We start from the raw sequence: 11380 nt of genomic DNA on the forward strand, positions 1-11380 counted from the left end.
AGAGAGAGAGAGAGAGAGGTGGAGTGGGGGTGGGGAACAGAATTGACTCTCAAAATGATGACAGAGTTTGGAAATCTAACAAAGAAGCTATTTAAAAAAAAACAAATTAACATTGCTTAAAATACAGTCTTAATTAGGGGCTGGTGAAATGGCTCAGCAGGTAAGAGCAGTCTGTGCTCTTCTGAAGGTCCTGAGTTCAAATCCCAGCAACGACATGGTGGCTTACAACCACCCTAACCCTCTTCTGGTGCGTCTGAAGACAGCTACAGTGTACTTATTTATAATAATAAATAGATTTTTTAAAAAAGTCTTAGTAGGTAAAAGCAACAAGTGTTCCAGTGGCTGATATTTATAGCATGTGCTTTGTGCCAGACCCTATTCTACACACCTTTGGTGTGTGTGTGTCTGTGTGTATGTGCCTGTCTGTCTGTCTGTGTGCTGTTTTGTGACAATAGAGATCAAAGCCCGGGCCATTTGCATGCTAGGTAAATGTTCACTGAGATACCTCATTTGTGTTCTAAAATCAAATTACCTAAGATCCCTAAGGAGACTGGTACTGTTTATCCCACTTTACAGGTGAGGCCTACAGAGACCAATTCGCCTCGTTTGTCTCAGTCATAAGGGGTGGAACAAAAATTGAACCCAAACAATCTGATGTCATAACCTGAGCTCCTAACTTTGTTTCTCCCAAGATTTTCTGCAAGTCAGCTCTGCTGAGATAACAGGCCTCCTGGGTTCATTATCTGCTGCTGAGGAAAACCACCGGTTCAGATTAAGGTCAGAGGAGATGAGGTAATCAACTTCAATGGAGGAATCTCGCCTAGGAACTGGACTGTATTGTCAACATAAACACCAGCAGCACAGCAATAGGACGTAGCCAGCGAGCGAGGAGGCACCGCGTTTGTTAGGGTCGCTGCTGTGCTTGGTGTCTGGTGTGCTTCTAACTTATGTAACCATCTACGAGATGGCCTGATGGCTCAGGGGTCGGAGCTAACACAGGCCCTCAGCACTGACAGAGAAGGTGGGTAGCTCTACAAAGGCAGGTGTGGTCATCATCTCCTTTCTCAAAGAAGAAAATTAAGAGCACAGCCCTTTGCCTTTTTTTTTTTTTTTGTGCCACAAAGCTTAAGAGGACAGAAGCTGGTTCCAGCCTGCTCTGTAGTTTTCAGGTGTGGGCACTTAGCATCAGCGCCTACACATAAGAAAGAGAAGGCAAAGCCCGGCCAGACCGGATGGAAAAGGATAAAGGGGCAATGGTCTGTCATCTTCTCTAATGTATCTAAGACTTGGTGTAAGATAAGCTATTAAAGACTGCTTAAATATAAAAAATTAATTTGATTTCAGAGAGCAGAGACCAATGAAATTAAATTAAGCATAAACCTTTCAAATAAAGAATAATTAGTGAACCAGCTATTATTCAAGAGTAATTTTGAAATACCAATTACTAGTCCTGAGTGAAGCATGCACAGCCAGGGTCACGAGGGCCACTGTGCGACTGTGCTGCTGTCTGTGGAGATGGGAGAGTGGGAGCTCTAGGGCCGGCCATGCTTATCTGGTTTCGTTTCTTTTTCTTCCAATTCTTTGCAAAAATTGTTATTATTTTATGTGTATGGGTGTTTATGTCCATGTACTACTTAACATGACTAGTGCCTGAGGAAGCCAGAAGAGGGCATCAGATCCCCTAGAACTGATGTTACAAGTAGTTGTGAGCCTTTATGTGAAATTGAACCTTGGCCAGTGTGCCTGAATGTTTATCTCTGCACCACACACACACAGAGTGCCTGTGGAGACAAGAAGCAGGCATTGAGTTCCCGGGAACTGGAGTTACAGCTGGCTATGAGCCTCTCACATGGGTGCTGGGAATCAAATCCAAGTCCTCCGACAGGCAGCCAGTGTACCTCACCATGAAGCAGTCTCTCCAGACGAGTCCTCCAGTTCTTTTCTGGCAACCCCTCAGCTGCTTCACCAGCTATGAACACATTTGTTCGTCTGTATACAGGCTGCTCATACAATCCCATGCAGAAACAGACGCTGTTTTCCGTTTGTGGGGTCTGGTGATGGTGACGGGAAAGGACAGCCTGTGCACAAGCAGGCGTTCCTGTTGGCTTTTTATTTATTTGGGGACTGATAAGGAGATCTAAACTGTGATAACTTATAGTCAAACAGGAGAATATGCCAAATTCTTACTTCCATTCATCTTCCCAGACTAGCACTGTCTATGGTTCACAGGTAAAGGCAGTCGCTGCTAAGACTGACTGAGTTTGATCCCTGGGATCCAAACAGTGAAAGAAGAAAACCAACTCCTCCAAGTTGTCCTAAGACTCCCTTGTCTGTCTGTCTGTCTGTCTGTCTCTCTCTCTCTCTCTCTTTCTCTCTCTCTCTCTCCCTCCCTCTCTCTCTCTCTCTCACACACACACACAAACACACAGATAACAAACAATTTTAAGAATAAAAGCAGGGCTGGAGAGATGGCTCAGCGGGTAAGAGTACTGACTGCTCTTCTGAAGGTCCTGAGTTCAAATCCTAGCAACCACATGGTAGCTCACAACCATCCAGTAATGAGATCTGATGCCCTCTTCTGAAGATAGCTACAGTGTACTTATTTATAATAATAAATAAATCTTTGGGCCTGAGAGAGGAGGGACTGAGGGAGCGGGGTCTACCAGAGTGAGCAGAGGCCCTAACGTCAATTCTCAACAACCAGATGAAGGCTCACAACTATCTGTACAGTTACAGTGTGTACTCATATACATAAAATAGATAAATAAAATAAAAAAATAAAAGCAAATAATTTGAGCTGGTTTTAAGTATTTCTTGGGGTGAGTGGACAAAGCACTAACCTACTAAAACACACTTCCTCCACTCTCCAGCTTCAAACCAGAGAACTCCTTTTCCTGGGAAGATCTAGAGAAGCAGCTGGGTGTCAGTCTTCGAAGCTTAGCATGTAATAATCAGAGCATCATCTTTGCATCAGTGAGTCACATCAATTTTATTCACATATCGTACACTGTAGTTGATTCCATATCCTTAAATTCACTTAGTGGTATTCAAATTATAAAAACACATGACCTATCATTTAGACCCAGATACCCTGAACATGCTAGTTTTATTCTTACAATGTGCCAGAGGGATGGCTCAGTGGTTACACACACTGGCCAAGGTTCAATTTCACATAAAGGCTCATAACTACTTGTAATATCAGTTCTAGGGGATCTGATGCCCTCTTCTGGCTTCCTCAGGCACTAGTCATGTTAAGTAGTACATGGACATAAGTGCAGACAAAACACCCATACACATAAAATACAATTAAAATAAAAAAGTAGATAAAAAATGGGGCCTGGGGATGGAGCTCAGTTGGTAGAATCCTTAGCTAGTATTCATTAGGCCCAGTAGCACACAAACTAGGTGTGGTGGCAGTCTCAGGAATCTGGGGGGCACAGGCAGGAGGATCAAAGTCAGAAGTCATTTTTGGCTTATATATACTCAGTTCAAGGCCAGTTGGTGATATATGAGATCCTGTTTCAAAATAAATGAAATAAATGACATTGGGAAGCAGCTGAAGGTACCCTGAGAAGATGGTTCCTGAGTTCTGCTGTTGGTGTTCTTCCAGTGTCCACACTCAGAGCAGGGACTGGGAGCTGGGGGGGAATGCTCTTCAGTTCGTCATCAGCAAGAACTCACTAGCCACTGCACAGCAGGAACACACAGGATAATGGGGAGACCCAGCACATAGGTGACACCAAAGAAATAACTACAAGTTGTGATACATGTTTCACAGGACGCCCTGCAGCAGTCAGAGCCCAGAACCTTGTCTCTCTTCCTCTAACGCTCTGCTGCTAACTTGTAACATTTTCCTCTTGCTATTACAGGGTCAACTGTTTAAAACACATTTCAGGGAAAGGAAAGAGCTAGCCGGTCAGAGCACATGGCTTACACCCTTGACTCTTCTCTGCTCAGCTGCTTGAGGGTTCCTGTGCCAAGTGCCAGTGTCTATTTGCCTCTACCCATTCCACCTTAAATTCCTTCTCTGTTCCCTACCAAGGCGGCTGCTGCTTCTCCTTCTCCTTCTTCTCCTTCTTCTTCTCTCCCTCCTTCCTTCCTTCTTCTTCCTCCTCCTCCTCCTTCCTTCCTCCTCCTCTTCATAGTTATTATAATGGGCAGTGTAGACAAAACAATGTTCACAATGACCCAGCACATAATGGTCAGCGCAGGAGAGATGAAATTTATAATGGCATTCCTCGTACAGACCTTTGGTACTGGCTAATCAGTCACGGTGTTTCCAGGCATGAAATAGATAGAAAGCCTACTGCAGATCTATATGATCTGTATAAGCAGAAAAATTTTCAAACAAACAAAAGAAAGGCTACATTGGATCATGGCAAAAGCAATTTTGGCCAGTGAATCAATTTCTAGACTTGAGCCAGTTTGCAGACCTATAACCCCTTGAATGAAGGAGTGGCCAGGTTTCCCTGAGGAAGGATCTTGATAAGACACCTAAAAGGTTTGCTGTTAGCTAGCTTTCTCCAGTTCTTCCCCAGAAGGACCTATGGCCTTTTACAAGTACCCTTTTACTGTACACTGGGGGAAAGGAAATAATCAGAATTTTCAGGATCTATTGGATACTGGTTCTGAAATGACGCTGATCTCAGGAGATCCTAAGAAACACTGTGGCCCTCCAGTTAAAGTAGGGGCTTATGGAGGACAGGTGATTAATGGAGTTTTGGCTGATGTCCGATTCACAGTAAGCCTAGTAGGTCTTTGAACACATCCTGTGTTCATTTCCTTAGTTCAAGAATGTAAAAGTGGGATAGATATACTCGGAAATTGGCAGAATTCTCACATTGGTTCTCTGACCTGTGGAGTGAGGGCTATTATGATTGGAAAGGCTAAATGGAAGCCTTAAGAGTTGCTTCTGCTAAAGAAAATAGTGAATAAAAAACAGCATTGTGGGAGCTGTGACAGCAAAGGGGTAAGATGTAGCTGGTCGAGTTTCCTAGTATCATGGCAGGTCCACAAGGATCTAACACTGGAGGGATCAGATTTTAATAAGCTTATAAGATTAGGTTTCAGTTGTTGTGCCTAGAGAGTGAGTTTCCAAAAACAAAAACAAAACCAGAAAACAACAAACCAGCATTGTATTCTTGGAGGAATTGCAGAAACTCCTGCCACCATCAAGGACTTGAAAGATGCAGGGGTGGTGGTTCCCACCACGTCTCCCTTTAACCCTCCTCTCTGGCCAGTGCACTAGACAGGTGATCATGGAGAATGACAGTTGACTACTGAAAACTAAATCAGGTAGTAACTCCAATTGCAGCTGCTATACCCGATGTAGTTTCCTTACTTGAGCAAATGAACACATCTGGTGCCTGGTATGCAGCCATTGATCTGGCAAATGGCTTCTTCTTGGTACCTGCCCATAAGGACCATGAGAAGCAATTTGCTTTTAGTTGGCAAGGCCAGCAGTATACCTTTACAGTTTTGCCTCAAGGACATATGAACTCTTCTGCCCTGTGTCATAACTTAGTTAGAAGGGATCTTGATTGTCTCTTCCACTATATTGATGACATCATGCTGATCACACCAAGTGAGCAGGAGGTAGCAAGCACTTTGGACTCAATGGTAACACACATGCGTATCAGAGGATGGGAAATAAGTCCAACCAAAAGTCAAGGACCACCTCAGTGAAATTCTTAGAAGTCCAGTGCTGTGAGCATACAGAGATATTCCTTCTAAGGTGAAAGATAAGTTATTGCACCTGGCTCCTCCCACCACCAAGAAAGAAGCACAACGTTTAGTGGGTCTATTTGGATTCTGGAGAAGGCACATTCCTCACTTGGGTTTGTTACTCAGGCCCATTTACCAAGTGGCTAGCTTTGTGTGGGGCCTGGAACAGGAGAAGGCTCTTCAACAGGTCCAGGCTACTGTGCAGGCTGCTCTACCGCTTGAACTATACAATCCAGCAGACCCGATGGTACTTGAGGTGTCTGTGGCAGATAGAGATGCTGTTGGAGCCTCTGGCAGGCCCCTGTGGGTGAATCACTGAAGAGACCTTTGGGGTTTGGGAGCAAAGCTCTATCACTATCTGCAAACAGTTATTCTCCCTTTGAAAAACAGCTCTTGCACTTGGGAGGCAGAGGCAGGCGGATTTCTGAGTTCGAGGCCAGCCTGGTCTACAGAGTGAGTTCCAGGACGGCTGGAACAAAGAAACAGAGAAACCCTGTCTCGAAAAACCAACCAACCAACCAAACAAACAAACAAAAAAACCCAGCTCTTGGCCTGCTATTGGGCCTCAGTGGAAACTGAACATTTGACAATAGGTCACCAAGTTACCATGCGACCTGAGTCATAAAATAGGATGTGCACAGCAGCAGTCTATTATCAAATGGAGGTAGTATATACATGATTGGACCCAAGCAGGTCCTGAAGACACAAGCAAGCTACATGAAGAAGTTGCTCAAATGCCTATGGTTTCTTCTACCCCTGTTACAATGCCATCTGTTGCCAAGCATGTGCCTATAGCCTCATGGGTCTTCCCTACGATCAGCTGACTGAAGAAGAGAAGACCAGGACCTGGTTTACTGATGGCTCTGCACCTTATGCAGGCACCACCCAGAAGTGGATAGCTGCAGCATTACAACCCCTTTCCAGAACAACCCTGAAAGACACAGGTGAAGGAACATCTTCACAGTGGGCAGATCTTTGGGCAGTACACATGGTATTACAGTTGGTTTGGAAGAAGAAATGGCCAGATGTACAATTGTTCACTGACTCACGGCCTGTAGCCAATGGACTGGCTGGAGGGTCAGGGACCTGGAAAGATCACGATTGGAAAACTGGTGAGAAAGACATCTGGAGAAGAAGTATGTAGATAGATCTCTCCAAAGAGGCAAAGGATGTGAAGATATTTGTATTCCATGTAAATGCTCACCAAAAGGTGACTTCAGCTAAGAAGGAGTTCAATAATCAAGTGGATAAGACGACCCATTCTCTGGACAGTCAGCCTCTTTCCCCAGCCATCCCTGTCATTGCTCAATGGGCACATGAACAAAGTGGCCATGGTGGCTGAGATGGAGGTTATACTTGGGCCCAACAACACGGACTTCCACTCACCAAGGCTGACCTGACTACAGATGCTGCTGAATGCCAGATCTGCTAATAGCAGAGACCAAAACTGAGCCCCAGATATGGCACCATTCTTCAAGGTGACCAACCAGCAACCTGGTGGCAGGTTGACTACATTGGACCACTTCCTTGTGGAGAGTGGTAGAGCTGGAGAGGCATTCGCCTTGACAAGATGGTGCCTACGTCTGCTGTCGACTCCTGGTAAACAACTGTTTGCGCATGTGCGTAGAGTGAAAAGGCGCCAAGTCACGGCCCATCCCAGGGTGTCACATGCGGTGATGAGCAAACAGCCAATCATGGGCAGACACGCCGCGCTGTGGTGTATATAAGCAGTGCCGATTATTGGCTCGGGGTCTTCCTCTTCATGATGCAATAAATGCTTGCTGCAGAAGGATCCTAGTGTCTGCGTGTCTTCTTGCTGGCGAGACGAATGCGCGGACTACACTTCCTCTGTGGAAAGGACAATGTTTTCTTCTTACTGGAGTAGATACTTATTCTGGTTATGGATTTGCCTTTCTTACACACAATGCTTCTGCCAAAACTGCCATCCATGGACTCACAGAATGACTTATCCATCATCATGGTATTCCACACAGTATTGCGTCTGACCAGGGAACTCATTTCACAGCCAGAGAACTGCAACAGTGGGCCTATGATCATGGAATTCACTGGCTTTACCATCTCCCCCACCATCTATCCTGAAGAACTTAGTCTGATAGAAGGAAGGAATGGCCTTTTGAAGACAGTTACATCATCAATTAGGTGGCAACAGTATGGAGAGCTGTGGCAGAGTTCTTCAGAAGGTAGTATATGCTTTAATCAGCATCTGATATATGGTACAGTTTCTCCCATACCCAGTGTCCACAGGTCCAGGAATCAAGGGGTGGAGAAGGGAATAGTTCCACTCACTATCACTCCTAGTGACCTTCTAGTAAAGTTTTTACTTCCTGTCCCCACAACTCTAGGTTCTGCTGGCCTAGAAGTTTTGGTTCCAGAGAGGGGAGTGCTCCGATCAGGAGCCACAACAAACATTCCATTGAACTGGAAGCTCAGACTTCCCCCTGGTCATTTTGGGCTTCTAATGTCCTTAAGCCAACAGGCTAAAAAAGGAATAACAGTGTCAGGAGGGGTGATAGATTCAGATTACCATGGAGAAATCGGTCTGCTTCTCCACAGTGGAGGTAAGAAGGATTATTTCTGGAGTGCAGGAGATCCCTTAGGGCGTCTCTTAGTACTTCCATGTCCTGTGACTAAAGTCAATGGGAAATTACAACAGCCTAATCCAAGCAGGATGACGAAGGATGCAGACCCATCAGGAATGAAGGTATGGGTCAATCCTCCAGGAAAAGAGCCAAGACCTGCTGAGGTGCTTGCTGAGGGTGGCTAAGGCCACATAACCAGTTGCGGAAACAAGGATTATAAAGTATGAATTCTTTCTGTTTTATTTTGTTAAGAACACATTTGTATAGGTATTTGTGCTTTCTTTCAATTTCTTTAACATTAATTGGTATTTAAGCTGAAATACTAAAAGAATGTTCCCAAGGGACATTGACCTATTTTTAAATTTACAAATGCATTTGCGATTGTATGAAGTATAGTTATATCATGTTAGGTGTATTTATGACCTGGTTATTGTTTCATTTGGACATGAGATATGATTTACGTCAAGTTGACAAGGGTAGATTATAATAGCTATTCCTAGTTGTCAACTTGACTCTATCTGGAATGAACTACAATCCAGAATCGGAGAGTACTCTGTGATCCAGATCATGAGGCTTGAAGACACAAGTTTGTGACCTGGACCTTGGCATGGAGATCTTGAAGCATAGTGGCCATGAAAAGCTTAGACCTAGGCAAGGTAGTACAGCCTTTAATCCCAGGAGACTAAGGTAAGGAGCAAGTCCCTGATCCAGGCGTATTGGTACACACCTATAATGTGGGCCACACCTTCTGCTGGAGGCCTACATAGGGACATTGGAAGAAGGAAGATTCGCTCTTCTTCGCCTGCTTGCACTTACTTGCCAGCACATCTGTTGGAACCTCATTCTACAGAAGACCAGCTCAAACAACTAGCCTCATGGGACTGAGCAACTACTAGATTCTTGGACTTCCCATTCACAGCTGCCCACTGTTGGGTTAGTTGGACTACAGACTGTAAGTCATCACAACAAATTCCCTTAATATACAGACTCATTCCATAAGTTCTGTGACTCTAGAGAACCCTGAGTAATACACTCACTAATTAAGTGGTTGGCCTGTTAGGAATGCTGTCTGAAGAAGACTGACTCTCATTCTCATGGAACTCTAAGGTTTAAGGGGGAAGAGGACTCAGCGACTCATTACATGCTATAAGACAGCAATGTTTACTTATGGCTTTCAAACATGAGTCTCAGTGCAAGGCACAGAATACTCCCGAACAAGTTATGGCCAGAGAGCCCTAGGAGTCCCAAGACAATAAGCTAAGGCTGTTGCTGTTCTCTGGGCCATCTCTGCGAGGATGGTAAGACCCTCAGCAGTAGCCGAGAATACCCTATGAATGTCCTATGCTTTGCTGTCATGAAGAAACTAAGGAACTGGGACTGACCAGGAAACACCTTCCTGGCTGCACATCTTGTTTTGCGTGATGTGGTGCTATGCCGGCTGCTGAGGGAGAGAAAACATCAATGGCCTTATGCTGTGTGTTACAATGCTGACCTGACAGACAGGAAGTGCTCTCTGGTACAACTGTGCCATGACTGTTATGGGAGAAACCAACCACTTTCTGGTTGGATGTGAGGCCTCCTTCACAGGAAGACATTTCTCCATTGTGTAAACCTGTACAAAAGCACATGGTGGGGAGGTCACAGGCCTGGGTGGAGGCCACTACTGTGTTACTAAGTGGACATATCGTCACACGGCCTTCTAAGTAGCTTCTGTTTATACCACAGATTAGAGCTGTTCTCACCTTGGACAGAGAAACCTCTCTCTGCAGTGGACACAGTTAATGAAGACTCAATTAGTCATAGTGCTAGGGGTCAGACACTAGTGAGTGCTCAGCCACAGATGTGACTTCCCTAGAAATTCTTCCCCCCATAAGGCTCAGAGAACATAACAGAAGAGGAAAAGACAGGGAGGACTGTTGTAAAATGCTGTCTTATGGACAACGTGGTTACTGCACTCAAACTCAAACAGCTGTGGTTACCTGCACACAATCAAACTAGTCACTATTCTGGTGTGGACTTGGGGGAGGGGCTCACAAGCTCCTACCTATAGCTGATAAACTGTTGGCACCTGATGGCTAAGGGATCGAGGGATAACTGGAATGTTTGTAAGTTCCCAGCAAATGCATTAAAAGGACATTAGAGAAAGAAATAGGAGACTTGGGCTGCAGTCCTAACACTGTTGCTATGTCATTAAAACCACTTAATTTCTGTTAGCCTCAATCTTCTTACCATCATGTAATCTTGATAAATAACCCCTGCCCATTAAAACTTTGAAATTTCACAAATGTACTTGCAAATCACTCTGTGTACACGTGAAACAGATCTGAGGCTTTCAAACAATTCATTTCTTTATAGCAGAATTGCTAGAGATAACTTTAATACTTAAAATAAAAGGGTCTTCTTGCTTACTGCAGAACATTTTGGGGGAAAGAAATTATTTATTTAGAGACAGGGTCTCATTATGTAGCCCTGGCTGACCTGGAACTTAGTATCTAGAGCAGGCTGGCCTCACAGAGATTCACCTGCTTCGGTCTCCTGAGTACTGGAATTTAAAGGTGTAAGTCATCCACACTGAGTGAAAGATTTGATGCTGTTGTGTTGTTGTTAAAATGTGTCTGTGTGAGTGTGTGCAGGTGTCCACAGAGGGGTGGGGCGGAAGTGTCAGATCTCCTGGAGCTGAAAACACCTGGATTGTGAGCCTCCTGAAATGGGTCTGGGGACCAAACTTGGTTCCTCCGGAAGAGTGGATTAGTCTTAGTTGAGATTTCTGTCATTGTGATAAAACACTGTGACCAAAAACAACTTGGAGGAGGAAAAGGGTTTATTTCAACTTACAGTTCCACATGACAGTTCATCACTGAAGAAGTCAGGGCAGGAACTCGAGGTAGAAACTAATACAGAGGCCATGAAGGAGTGTTGCTTACTGGCTTCCTCCTCATGTCTTGCCTAGCCTGCTTGCTTGCTTGCTTTCTTCCTTCCTTTCTTTCTTTCCTTCTTTCTTTTCTTTCTTTCTTTCTTTCTTTCTTTCTTTCTTTCTTTCTTTCTTTCTTTCTTTC

At 44.6% G+C, this 11380-nt stretch overlaps 1 protein-coding gene and 1 pseudogene across 4 annotated transcripts in view; one reads left to right on the forward strand and one right to left on the reverse strand.

The window, feature by feature from the left end:
* Positions 1-11380, reverse strand: part of Mrtfa (myocardin related transcription factor A) — a 194587-nt gene that overhangs the window by 33849 nt on the left and 149358 nt on the right. The window lies entirely within an intron of this gene.
* LOC116082365 overlaps positions 8271-11380 on the forward strand; it is a 9362-nt pseudogene continuing 6252 nt past the window's right edge.

The sequence above is a fragment of the Mastomys coucha genome, unplaced genomic scaffold, assembly GCF_008632895.1.
Source record: "Mastomys coucha isolate ucsf_1 unplaced genomic scaffold, UCSF_Mcou_1 pScaffold11, whole genome shotgun sequence".
In the NCBI taxonomy this organism is placed as follows: Eukaryota; Metazoa; Chordata; class Mammalia; order Rodentia; family Muridae; genus Mastomys; species Mastomys coucha.